Consider the following 12717-nt stretch of genomic DNA (forward strand, 5'->3'; position numbering starts at 1 on the left):
TTTGTGGATTATATGCATGCACATACATACACATATAGACCCATTTTACAGAAGCAGTTTCATTGTAAATCAATGGTCACAGATTACACTAGAGAAAAAACACTGACAACAACTGTCCTTCCTAGTCCTGGCACTTTCAGCTCAGATTTGGCAGGCAAGCTCAAGATGATTATTCTAAAAGCTCTAACAATAATCACAGTTAAAAGGACATTTTGAATGCAGAACTGCAAGGGGAACTCACGCCATTTACTAGAAGGGAACGAAAAATCAAAGCCTACTGTCAACTTCAGAAAGAGTCAGACTGCTCCCATGAGTGTTTTCTTCTCTGTCATCACCTATGGTAAACTATTACCTCATGCTCTTCGCATTCCTCTGGTATGCCAGACTTCACCACGCTTATGCATGATGAACCAAAAAGCCACTGCCAACTTTCACTTTCTATCTACTGTAGCAGAGTTCATCATGCTGTTAAATGCAAGTCCCTTAAGAGTGGTTTGCTGAAGGAGGCCACAAAAAATATGCAAGGAGACAGAACTACAGTCAGATAGGGCAAGCAGTGTCATTTGCAAGAATTTATTGCTATAATGTGGCCCACGTTATGAAACCATGGCAGAGCCCTGTATTGCATCACTTCCTGTTCTCTAATCCATCAATCTTCCCATAAATATTTATATGCACATAGACAAAAAAAAAATACATAAACGGAAATATACCACATTTTTCCATTAGCCTTTCTCTTCTGACTGATGCATTCGTAGTTACAAGAAATTATAACAAGGATTGGCATAGTAGTGAATCACCCCCAATAGCACACTGTGCTTTTACAACTAGAAATAGAGGGATCAGAGAGATTAATCCTCTGTCCTGGATGAGACAAGGAGCCAGTGACAGGGAAAGCAAATATAAATAGGCAGAGAAGGCTTTGTCTTCCTACAGCTCCCACTGGTGTTGAGGGAGTCTCTTCAATAAAGAAATGCTTTAGGGGACCTTTATGGATGACATTAAACAAAGACATCCCTTTTGTAAATCCTGCAGTAATTTGGAGACGAAGTGTTCCCACCAATAATCCCGTGACATCCCCTTCCCTCTCCCAGGAAAGTAAAGGCCAGGTCCACTACCAAGAGAAGCGCTTACAGTAGAAGATCTGACTGAAAACTTCCTCAATATTTAACTGGTGCTACAGGGCAGGTTTTTCAGAGTCAATTTGTTGCTTCCTTCAGTTAATGGTACTCAAGTAGTTCTCTAGAGGTTCTCTAGAGCCAGTTTCTAGTTTCAGTCCAAGGAGTCATGGCAATGTATGGACCCCCACACATGGGTGTGGTGTGCCCATGGCATTTCTTGTGTAATGAGAAAGCAGAACTTCAAACTCAACTCTAGCAACAAGAAAAGAAGCACAACTCCCTTCCTCAAGCTGCAAAATGGCACAGAGTTATTAGCAGTAAGTCTGAGTGACAAATTATTCTGGTCATTAGAATCAACAGATCAGACCCAGGGGAAGCCTAGCTATTTATTCAGAAGCATTGGAGTTTTTTTCCCCCACAGATACTCTTCCTTGCAGGCCCAGTACACACACTGAAGAGGAACCAATAAGCTTTTTAAAAAATGAAGAACATTTGAGAGGAAGAGAGTCAGAAAGGATTAGTATACTTTTCAAAAAATGAGCAACTTTATGTGTAAACTTGAACCCTATTCTTTTTTTTTTCTTCTTTTTTGCTTTGTCACCTTCTAGCTTTCTTTCTCTCCCCTATTAACCAATTGACCCTTTGATTCAGTCTTCCCTAATGAGAGAAGTTTCTCATCCTGTGTTGAGGACATGACAGAAGTCAAACTACCAGCTTAGGAAAGAACAGCTGACAACATTTTTATTCCTCTTCATGAACCTCTTATCTGGATGGTGAACACACGATCTTACTGAAGCCATGACCAAGCTGAGAGACAAACTCCGTCTTAGCTGAGGTAGCAGTGACCTGTTAAATGACATTCTTAAGTTCAATGCCTGTTTTCCCAAGGAGAAACTCTGGCGCTGTTGTTCATCTGCAGCCTCACCTGCAAAAAGGACTGGTGACGTGTTCTGTCCTGATGCCCTTTGAAAGGCAGATATCAAGGCACTCCCAACTGATACATAGGATTTACCTATCCCCAAAATATACAATATTTATATTCCATATGAATTTTGGCTACGTATTTTGCAAGGTTTACAGCTGGGATCCTTAAATGAGTCTCCAGGGATAAAGTGCTCATCTGCTGCCTTTATTTCACATAACTATGGAAAATCTCAGCCACACTTTCTAGAACCTTTCACTGTTTTCCACCCATGACATGTATACATATTACACATAGGTAATATATGTATATTTTAACTAAAATTTCCAACACTGTTTTCAGTTGAGGCAAATCAACCACGACATTCTGCCAGGTCAAATTCAAGATTTGCTACTAAGCCACTCCACCTTGCCTGCAGGTACCAAATGTTGAGCTCCAGAGTGGCACTCATTTTACAAGGCAGAGAAGTTTAATAGTCATCTACAAACACCTTGGATCTAGATCAGCCCAAACATGATAACTAGCAGGACATACAATAAAGGCCAGCCTTCCTTCTTGGTCCCTTGGGAAAAGGAATTGCAAGCACTAGAAACTGCTGATGGTTGACAGCTCTTGCTGTTGGTGAACTGCCTGTCTGGTGATGAGTTACATTTAAGAGTAACAAAGCTCTTAAAGCATACCTTTAATTGCAAAAAGGCCAGGCTTCCAAGGGCTCTTGTCCATTTACCTACCCCAGAATCAATAAACAAACACTATGTAATCAATTATTTGGTTTTTTAATGCTTCACATGAATGTGGATACCTTGATAAATCCCACAGAAACACTGTGGGAAGCAGTGTCAAATAATCTGGTTTAGAAATTATGAGTTCTTTTGGGAAGTTTTCAGTAAAATCCAAACAGAACTAGTAAAACTGACCCTATCTCAGCGAGAGCATTTCAACAATCTAGAGCTGTGAAAATTCACAGTGAACAAAGCCCACCCAGCAAGCGTAATGCCAGCTCTGCTATGTTACATCAAGCTGCCACCAGATCTTTGCAGTCATTCCACAAGTCAGCAAAACAGAAGTCCCAGCAAACCCTGCATGAGCTCTGCATCACTATAGAAATTAATACAGCGAATTAGATGTGTGATCTACATGGTTCACACAGCTCCTACAGCAGCCAGCACTAGATGCTCCCAAGAAAGAACTGGCAGTAAACTGATAACTCGTCCCCCAGGAAGATTTCCCCTCTCTAATACCTTTGCCCTTATTCCCTCATGAAGGGAAGTTTTTCCCAGACTTCAAGTTTTTCACTCTTTATAGCCTTCTACAGCTTTGCTAGTCACTATTTGTCTGCCACACACAGACACAGTCCAAGCACAAGGTTGTTCAGGGTTCCTGGAAGTTCCTTCTTTCAATGCCTGTTAATTTTTTATGGTCCATCTAGTGGCTCTTCAAGAATGCTAGTTAAACACTTCTACAGCATCAAGAGTTCCTTATATTTTTTGGGGGAGGGTGGAAGGGCAGAGCAAGAGCAAAACAAAACAAAAAACAATTAGGAAAAAAATAGAAAATACCTCATTCCTATTTTCATTTTTTCCTGGCAGATAGCCATGCACACTCTATTATTCACACTTTCTGAAGCTAGCTATCAGTCAGGCCGACTAGGGCTGACTAAGGTATAGGCAGAAAAGATCCATAGCAGGAGACTGCTTTTTCTTATGCAGCAGGATCAATTCAGGGCTTGTAACAACCACCTTTAACTCCTTCCTTGAGCAGCATTATTACTGGAAGTTGTCGTATTCCTGCAGTGTCCTGCCTTCCCCACTGATGTCAGTGTTTGGAAGAGCAGTAAGGAAATCAGTTGGTACATTGCCTAAAGTGCCTGTGACAGCCTCAGCAGCTGGCAAGTCCTTTCACCCTTGAACATGTGAGAGTCGCTTGTCCAAAATGTTGGATCTAAAATAACAGAAGTTTAAATAAAAAAACAACCAACCAAACAAAACAAAACAAACTCATCCTGAAAATACAGAAAGCTCATCCACCATGGTGAATTAATATATCCTCAGAACAGCTAAGACTGTGCAAAAGCAGCCTGGGAACAGGTGTATTTTCTAGCACTAGACCTCACCTGAGCATCTCCAACAATTCTCACCCCATATTCACACTGAGACACGAAAAGCATGCAGCTTTTCTTCCAATGTGACACCCCAAAACAGAGAATCACTTCTTTTTAACTATTTTATCTCTATAAGCAGAACTTCTGGCTAGGGCTAGCTGAAATCCAAGTAAAAAAAAAAAAAAAAGTAAAATCAAAAGAACAACAGAAAACCCAACACCTAACAACGAATATTCAGTGAACTGTTAATTTCTTAAGTTTACATTAGACCTAAGTCACACTAAGTTCCCAGCAAAAGGGCAGTTGTTCAGACTTCCACAGTCGTACCATTTTCAGCAACCACAGCAGAATCAAGTCTCACTTTCTCCGAGCAGCTACAAGGTTGCTCTGAGGAGAGTCTGGCACCAAACAGTTTGGGCTACAGCTGAGAAGCCGCTAACACCCCCAGCAGGTATTATTCCGGGTGCTAGGGCATACCCTTGAGCCAGGAACGTTGACGTTTCCAGCAATCCTGGTCCTCAGGCAGGCTTAGGAGAACTCTGCATGAGTAGAAATTGATCAATGTTGACAGATTCCAAACAAAATGTCTTAGGTCTAATAAATAAAGTGTTTCTCAAATAAAACTTTTCTCTGAAAATGTTTGACTAAGGCTATTGCTAGATCAATCTCAGCCTCATCTGACACTACTCCAAACCAATTTTAGAAGCACGAATTCATAAAGACTGCTCCGCTTCAGCTGAAGTGTTACTGTCAGACCGACTCTCTCCCACCCCCATCTTCCTTCCAGAATCTCTTTCCACCTCCACTCAAGCGCCAGCTAAATTGTCCCTTCTATGTTTATGCTGCTGGGTTATTTCACAGATTTGCGATGCTTAGAAATAGACCAGTCCTTTGGCCACTGCAGAACTAAGCCGTGTGCCCTCTTGCGCTGCAGTTTGAGACCAACTGATCTGGCACTGGCACACTGTAATTCTCGCTTTGCTTGCACTTTCAGCGTACTAAAATGAGGCGAAGTTAAAGTGTTACAGTTTGGAACAACTCGAGCATTACTCTGCCTGCCAACTAGCTCCAAAAAGCATGAAGGAATTCTGACTATTCTTTAGTCTGCCGTGAAACTTCACGATTCCTTACGAACACGTTGCTGCCAGCACACCTTGTGCGCTGTTTTCCCTCTGGCGTATCTGTTCCACGTCGCTCACGGAACGCCAATTCGCGTCCTCCTCCTAACGGGACACCTGGTGCAAACACGGTCCCTTTCCCACAGCGGATCCGCTCTCGGTTTCCCCGCAGCAACACTAATGCTCCCAGCGCCAGCAGCAGCAGCTGAGGCTGTGCAGACAAAGACGGCGGAGGTGGGAAAGCCTCTTACCAGGGAATTAGGTGCCGCTTCCCCAGCTCCGACGGAGGAGCAGCCCCGAACGCCCCACGCAGAGCGCCCGCCCCACGGTGCCCCCCTGCCCGGCCACCGCGGCGCTGCGCGGACCCGCGGGGAGCCGGGCCGGGCCCGCCGCCTGCCGCTCGCCCAGAGCCGCCTCACCTGCCGGACGCTGCGGGGCGAGCCGCTGCCGGCGAGGCCGGGACGAGCGGCGGCCGCGGGGCAGCGACCCCGGGGCCGCGGCCCCGCACCGGCCCGCCCCGGGCCCGGCCTCGCTGCCCGGCCTCGCGGCGCCGGAGGGGCGCCGGACCCGGCTCGGCCCCCGCAGAGGAAGCGGCGGCTGCCCGCGGCCAGGGCGGCGGCCGAGCCTACCTTGGTGGTGCCCCGCACAGGGCCCGGGCCGGCGGCTCCTCCTCCGGCCGCGGCGGCTGCTGCTGCCCATGCCCGGGGCCAGGAGGCGGCGGGCCGCGGGGCCGGGAGGCTCCTGCGAGGCCGGTCTCCCCCAGCTCTTCCCCGGCTCCTGTTTACCGCGGCTCCCCGGGCCGGGCTGCCTGTCAGCGCGCCGCCCCGCCCCGGCCCGCCCCCGCCGCCATGGCCCGGAGCCGCACGGGCAGGCGAGGCGGGCGCTCCGCGGCGGGACGCGGCTGTCCCGGCGCCCGATCGCCTCCCGCTGGAGCCTCCCCCGGCGCGCTCGGGCTGGCGGCGCTGCAGCCCCGCTCCCCCCGGGAACGCGCTCCGGGCACCTGCGCGGGGGGACGGGCGGGGGCGGGACCGGCGGGGACCGGGAGGCGACAGTGGGCAGCGGAGCGAGTGCGGTCCGGCTGTCCCGAGCTCAGCCTCAGCCCTGCCTCCCGCAGCCGCAGGCGGGGATGCTGCTCTCACTATGGCTCGGCGTAAAACGGCTCGCGCTTTAGTACGTAGAATAAAGCATCTTAACTTCCTAGGGTGCCATTTAACTTTTTAAAAATGCTTGTGTGTCGAAAGCCTGAAGATGGCTTCTAGCCATCGTCGTAAGGTGTTTTGTATTCATCGCTCACCTGCACGTCTTGATTTATCAGCAAAAAATATGTCAACAAAAAGCTTCGAGTTTGCCCCATACCGATATCTGGGTGCCATGCTCTGTTGCTATTTTACACTTTTGTTATGCAAGCAGGATACTTTAACCTCTTCTTCCCAAATACACCTCTTTCCTGAAATATGCTGGAATAGGTGGACTATACTATTGAGGTGAATTTTACAGGAGGAAAAAGCAAAGTGAGTTTTCCGAGAATAAGTCAAGGGAGAGTTTTCTGTGTTCAGACATGATGTCTATCCCACTTGGGAATAAGTGAAAAAGAACAGGAAAACAGGCAGCTTCACTGAACAGTTTCTGTCTGTGAAGCACAGACAAGAAAGCAGATATTATTTGAAGAATAAAACAGAAAACAAAGAAACCTCCTCAAGACATGAGAATTCATTCACTAAAGCTAAGTTGAATTTTTCGTCTTCTGAATCTGCACTTTTTCACAATAATTTACAGGGCTCCAGGGAGACTATATTTACCCACCAAAAACAGTGCAAAAAACATAAAATGAGTATGGTAACCCCTTCTCATGCAGAGATCACCCTGCACAGAAAAATGACATATTACATCAGGTTTGCAGAGCACAGAGAAGCTGGGCTGAAATACTCTCATTACATTGCAGAGTTAGTACCCAGCACCCCCATGTAGTGAAGGTGGGAGAAGCACCACCCAGGGTGTGTGTTCCTGAGAAGAGGAGAGTGTGTAGAACTCCAATTTAGTCCTATGTAGATTGAAGTGAAGCAACTTAGATTGTATCCCTTCATAAAATAGAGTATGGAAACATGCATATGTGATGATAACCATTGTCCTCTTGATAGGCAGTATAGGTTTGTAAAGAGAACCAGTACCGCTGGCTTGAGGCCACTGGGATTTCTCAAGGGAGGCTTTTCCCTTCCTTCATGCTCTCAATCCATTTTGTTGTGGGGTTTGTTTGCCTTTTTAAACATTTTTCGGTTTAGGATTGTATTCCACTTTGGGAACAGCATAGCTCACGACTGAGTGCTGTGTGCCAGACTAGGAAAAGGGCCTGTAGACACAACTGGAATAAAAGTAGATATTATTCAGAAAAAATGGTTGCACAAAATAGGTTTTCCAGGCAAAGCAGAATAACTAAGGATTAGGCCTGAAATGAAAGAATCCGCAATAAACCACTTTGCAGATCTAAGCTTTCCCTGTGTTTTGCAATTAGTACTCCATGGTCTCTGTTTCCCCAGAAAGCTTGTCTAGTATTTTAACACATTGTTGTTCTTGGCTTAAAGTCTCAGCAGCAGCCTCCTGAATACAGGACTGCAGAACTGAGACTGAAGCATCAATACTGAAGGACAAGCACTAGTGTGGAATATCCTGAATGTCTCACAGCCCTCAGCAGAAAATACAAACCTAAGCTGTTGCAAATGTTCCCCCCTCAAACTTGCAGCTAATTTTAAAAATAGGAAAGAATGAACAAGCTTAAGCTAAAGGCCATTAGTCAAATGGAAATATTAAATTCTTCAGCTAGTGTTGCTGTTTGAAACCTGAGTAGAAGATACAAGGTTTTAAAAAATTACGGGAACAGAACAGAACAGTTCAATTTTGCTAATTGAATAGCTCTGGCTCAGAGTTACAGAAAAAACATAGATTGGGAATGTGTGCCTAGAAATGCACGTCACACTTAGCTGAAGAACTGATTGATCTGCAGAGAGAGGTGCCCTGATGCCCTGCACATGAGATCTGGACTGTGAGCACACACATGGCCTTACTTGCCATCAACAATTAACACAATTTTATTGAATTTATTTTAAAAGGCAAAACAAAATTACCTCTAGGCCCAGGAGACTCCAATCCTCTCTAGAAGCAGCACAGATCTAGCATATGGTTATAAATCTATGCTTTTTAGAAATACTTTTACTCCTTTTAGCACAAAGACCTGGAAAGTGGTATGGGGCAGAAACCCTGAATAGTAACAACTGTTGTATAACTGTGTCCTTTTTGGTCCTTAGTTATTACAATACATACAGTAGTTATGTGGAAAAGCATAATTCATTTTTCCCAGATAATTATAAATGATCTTTTTAGTCTACAGTGTTGATTTGAGCACCTGCATGTCTCCATAGCAACTCCACAATATTTCAGGGATTACTTTGTAATTCCACTGTGTTTTGGATCTAGTTTTTCTCCAAGCCAGCTCATTTCCTCTAGTTCCTTCAAGCTGCATATTCTGAGCTGTGTGTTCTCCCATCTGTTCACTCTCCTATATGCACATTACTGGCCAAAATAAAGCGGTATTTCTCCAGAAGTTCTCTGATGACCTTGTGTTTTACTGAAGGTGAGCCGAGGGTTCATTCCTTCCTGTGCTGCTGTTCTGCTGGTTTCTGCCTGTGCTAGGTGAATAAAACAGATTCTGGTAGGACAAGGGAAAAGTGGAGTCATTAGGGAAGGTGAACAGAACTGATGGGAATTCAAGTAGAAAGACAAAAGGAAATACAAATAAAGTTTACATCCTTCCTGACTGATTAAGGAATCAGCTTTTATCGGAAAGGCACCAGATTTCTAAGGTTAAATCACATTTAACAAAAATGCTGCCAGAGCACCAAGAAGATGATTTTGGAGACATCTTAACAAATGTTTTTTCAAAGTGCCTGAAATTTATCAAACTTTCTTCAGTCTCAGATGCAGGATATAAATCAGTACTATTGTAAGTACATGTTACCAAAACCTGGCCTTTGAAAATCACTATGATGATTTGGAACCCATCTAAGGGCCAGAGAGGCATGAGCCATTGAAGTCTCATGTGGAAAAGAGCAGGAGAAAAGGGCATTCCTGCCTGCAAAGCAAACCGTAGCCTCTCTCCCAGTGCAGTGCTGGAAGATGCACTGTGGATGCAGCAGACAGTGGCTGTAGCCAGCCTTAATGCAGCAGGTTTAATCTGGCATGGTGTGTGACAAACAGGCCTAAGACAACACACCCCAGCAGACTTCAGCAACTCTTCAGCAGTCATGTGAAGGTGCCTTTAAAGACTGAAGAGACTGGATTCAGCTTTGAATCTGTCTCAGAGCAGAGAAGCTTTCGAAGTAATAAAGCCTAACCCAGGCCTCAAAAACACTATCCTCTTTAAAAGCTTTCCGAGCCTCAAAACTAAAAGTTGGCAAAAACAACAAACTGACCTTTTGAGGTGATTTGTCTAGGTAAAACTAATCAGCTGGGTATGGGTGAACTGGCTCGAGAAAAATCCAATCCGTAATGTTAAGGTATCACACTCGATTAAAGCTTATAACTCTGCAAGTCATTGTCATTTAGTATCCAAATGTAAAAAGAGCAGAAAGTACATTGGCCCTTTCTTTGTATCCCAGTCAATTTAATACTTATTCAAGGCAGGATATTCACTACTAGAAAAAAAGTGAAGCTCAGGGACAGAAGTAATGCTTCTCCAGAAGTCAGGTGGTAGTGCAACTGGGTCTAGGGCTCACCATCTTCTTCCCCTGCTTTGGAAAAGAGAGAAAAAAATAAAGCTTTCTCCTGTACCGACAAGAATTTGGAAAAAGGATCTGGCCAGTTTGCTTCACTTTCACATTTGTTACTCGTACCATTAAGGAATGTATAGAAAGTACATCCCATACCCAAATATGCAGAGAAGGAATGACATTTTCTGAGCCTACCTCTTAGCAGCCGATACTCAGCTCTGGCTCTCCCACTGCAATTAACAGATTGCATGCGACCAACATGCAGATGTGGTAAAGGTATAAAAATAGGCAGCCTGGTTCTGTGTAACAAACCCCACACATTATCTTCCTCAGCAGCACAGCTATTGGGCTAAACTCAGCCACACGTTCCCCTTACAGTGCTTTCCTGCGTTCCTCCTCATACAAATGATGTTTACATCCTGTCCAGACTAGATGAAGATTAACAATCCTAAGCATTTCTGTGGGACCTCCTTGGAAGAACCCTGGGCATATTTCACCTGGTATTGTTTTAATCACAGTTTTAGAGGCTTCCATTGTAACAGTGCCTTGAGCAGCTTATAGCTATACACACAATACAAGAAAATATGAATCAGAGAACTGCAGATGACAAAGTATAATGTAAAATTAGAGGAGATTTGGAGGACAGTAAGCATAATTAAGGCTCTGTAATTGTAAAGATGGTGAATTGCTACCATAAAGAAGATGAGTAAGAGGGGATGTGATTCAAAGACAGAATATACTGAATATTTGGGAGACAGGGTTCTCTCTTTCTCATAACACTTGACCAAATGAATTTCAATTTAAAAATGGTAGGAAATTCAAAACTGCAGTGCAAGAAGATTCCTTTCACATTACACATATAAATAAGTGAAACTATGAATCTATCAAGATTCAAAAATAGTTTTAGATCTTTATGGACCTCCAAATTAATATACTGTATGCTAAGATAGCAAGTCACAATTCAGACTAGTATAGGACACAGGATCCAGTGTCCTGTTCCTGAATACTTGGTTAGGGAATTTTTGCACCTTCTGAAGTACCTGTTACCTCCTATTCCCAGAGACAGATGGGAGTTGGATGGATCTCAGGCTAATCCAGTCTATTTTGGTGAGTCTTATGTCTCCCCAAAACAAACTACCTTGATTGCTGTCAAGACAGGAGATGCTAAGAAGAAATCCTGTCACTCAACTCTCAGTCTCAAGACCATGTTTAAAACCAAAGGTATTTCATTATATATCTGTGTTGTAACTTTGCATCAGCCAGTGCAGGCTTTTAGCAAATAAGGCCCATTACGGGCAACGGTTCCAGCTTAAGTACTTAAGTACAAGATTCAAGCAAAATAAATCTAAGTCCCATTAGCTCAAGTAAAAAAAAAAAAACAAAAAAACTGTCTGCACATTAAGTTTATGAATAGAAGGAAGAGAGAAAAGATTATTCACTTTTTAAAAAATAATATGCATTTGCTAAAAAAAACCCTCACACAGAGAGAAAGAAGAGAGGGTATTTTGAAACTCCAAATTTTTCCTTTTAGAAAACTTCAGTGTTTTCATTTCCTGCTCATTAACACACTTAATCCTATACCACGTAAATAATACTATTTTTGCAATTAGGTAGTGTTTTGGATTTCTAGTGCTGGGCAGAACACCTAATTTCAGCAATAATTCACCATCCAGATGTGATGAGAATATAATTCTTATGGAGCTATATATAGACTTCCTATATATATGGTACATAGTAATCACTCTTTCTGAAGATTGGATAAAAAGGATTGAAACATCCCTAAAGTGTGGTTTAGAAATAAATTTCTGCCACTGATAAATTTCTGCCACTTTTGGCAGAAGTAAAGCTTTTTGAATTGCAAGGCTAGGCAAGACAATAAGGAGTGGTCCCTTGAGCAGTTACTGGCATACATTCCTCACATACCACTGAATTTATACTTTCATATCCTCAATTCTGTATCCATAAGAAAAAGACAGCAACACTTGTCTTTTTAAAGTATGAAATTACGGGGCCATGCTGTATTTTTACCAGACATATCTGATAAACATAGCTAAACATACCATCCAACATGGCTTGGCTAACAGACACCTCTGAAATCCACCCTTGCAGGGTTAGTGGGAAGGAAGAGAGGAGGGCTGTCTAGTCTTCAATACATTAAGATTATGTAATAAAATGTATCATGAAACTGAACACACAAAAAAGTTTTTGAGGTACTCTTTCATTCTGATTTTCTAAAACCCTTTGGAATTAGGAAAAGCAATGTACGCTATTGCTGATCTCCTCAGATCTGTTCAGAGTGGGCTGAGTAAGGGTCATAACAACTAAACACACTTTTTCTTTTGTAAATCTGGTTATTGGACAAACCCAAAACTTTTTGCCATTTTTGAATGCCTCTGTTGCCCCCTGGTGTTGCTTCTCTGCAGCTTCACACACAAAGCGAATGAAAGAGAAATCCAGCAAAATCTGCCACAATGTCCCTGTGTAGAAGTTATGGATTCGCTTCCAGATGCGGTTCTCAGCTACATAAATGTTCTCATGTAAGCAGCTGTGGCTCAGTGCTAATGCAGATACCAGAAAAACTGTCAAATGCATCTCAAGATGAACCTGATTTACATAAAGATTGGAAAAATGTGACCCAATGCAAATGCTGCAGGTGGAAGCAACTCCTTACAGGCAGCAGCAATGCCAAATCCAC

The 12717-nt window shown here is 43.7% G+C and overlaps 1 protein-coding gene across 4 annotated transcripts in view; it reads right to left on the bottom strand.

The window, feature by feature from the left end:
- Positions 1-6025, bottom strand: part of MARCHF8 (membrane associated ring-CH-type finger 8) — an 83256-nt gene extending 77231 nt beyond the window's left edge. For 3 of the 4 annotated variants that reach the window (XM_038140047.1, XM_038140042.1, XM_038140044.1), the window contains exon 1: positions 5892-6025. The gene's annotated coding sequence lies outside the window, so the exon portion shown is untranslated. Of the gene's footprint in view, positions 1-5297; positions 5559-5891 lie in introns of those variants that run through there. The other variant, XM_038140043.1, reaches the window with a different exon arrangement.
- Positions 6026-12717: the final 6692 nt, after the last annotated feature.

The sequence above is a fragment of the Motacilla alba genome, chromosome 6, assembly GCF_015832195.1.
Source record: "Motacilla alba alba isolate MOTALB_02 chromosome 6, Motacilla_alba_V1.0_pri, whole genome shotgun sequence".
NCBI classification, from domain to species: Eukaryota; Metazoa; Chordata; class Aves; order Passeriformes; family Motacillidae; genus Motacilla; species Motacilla alba.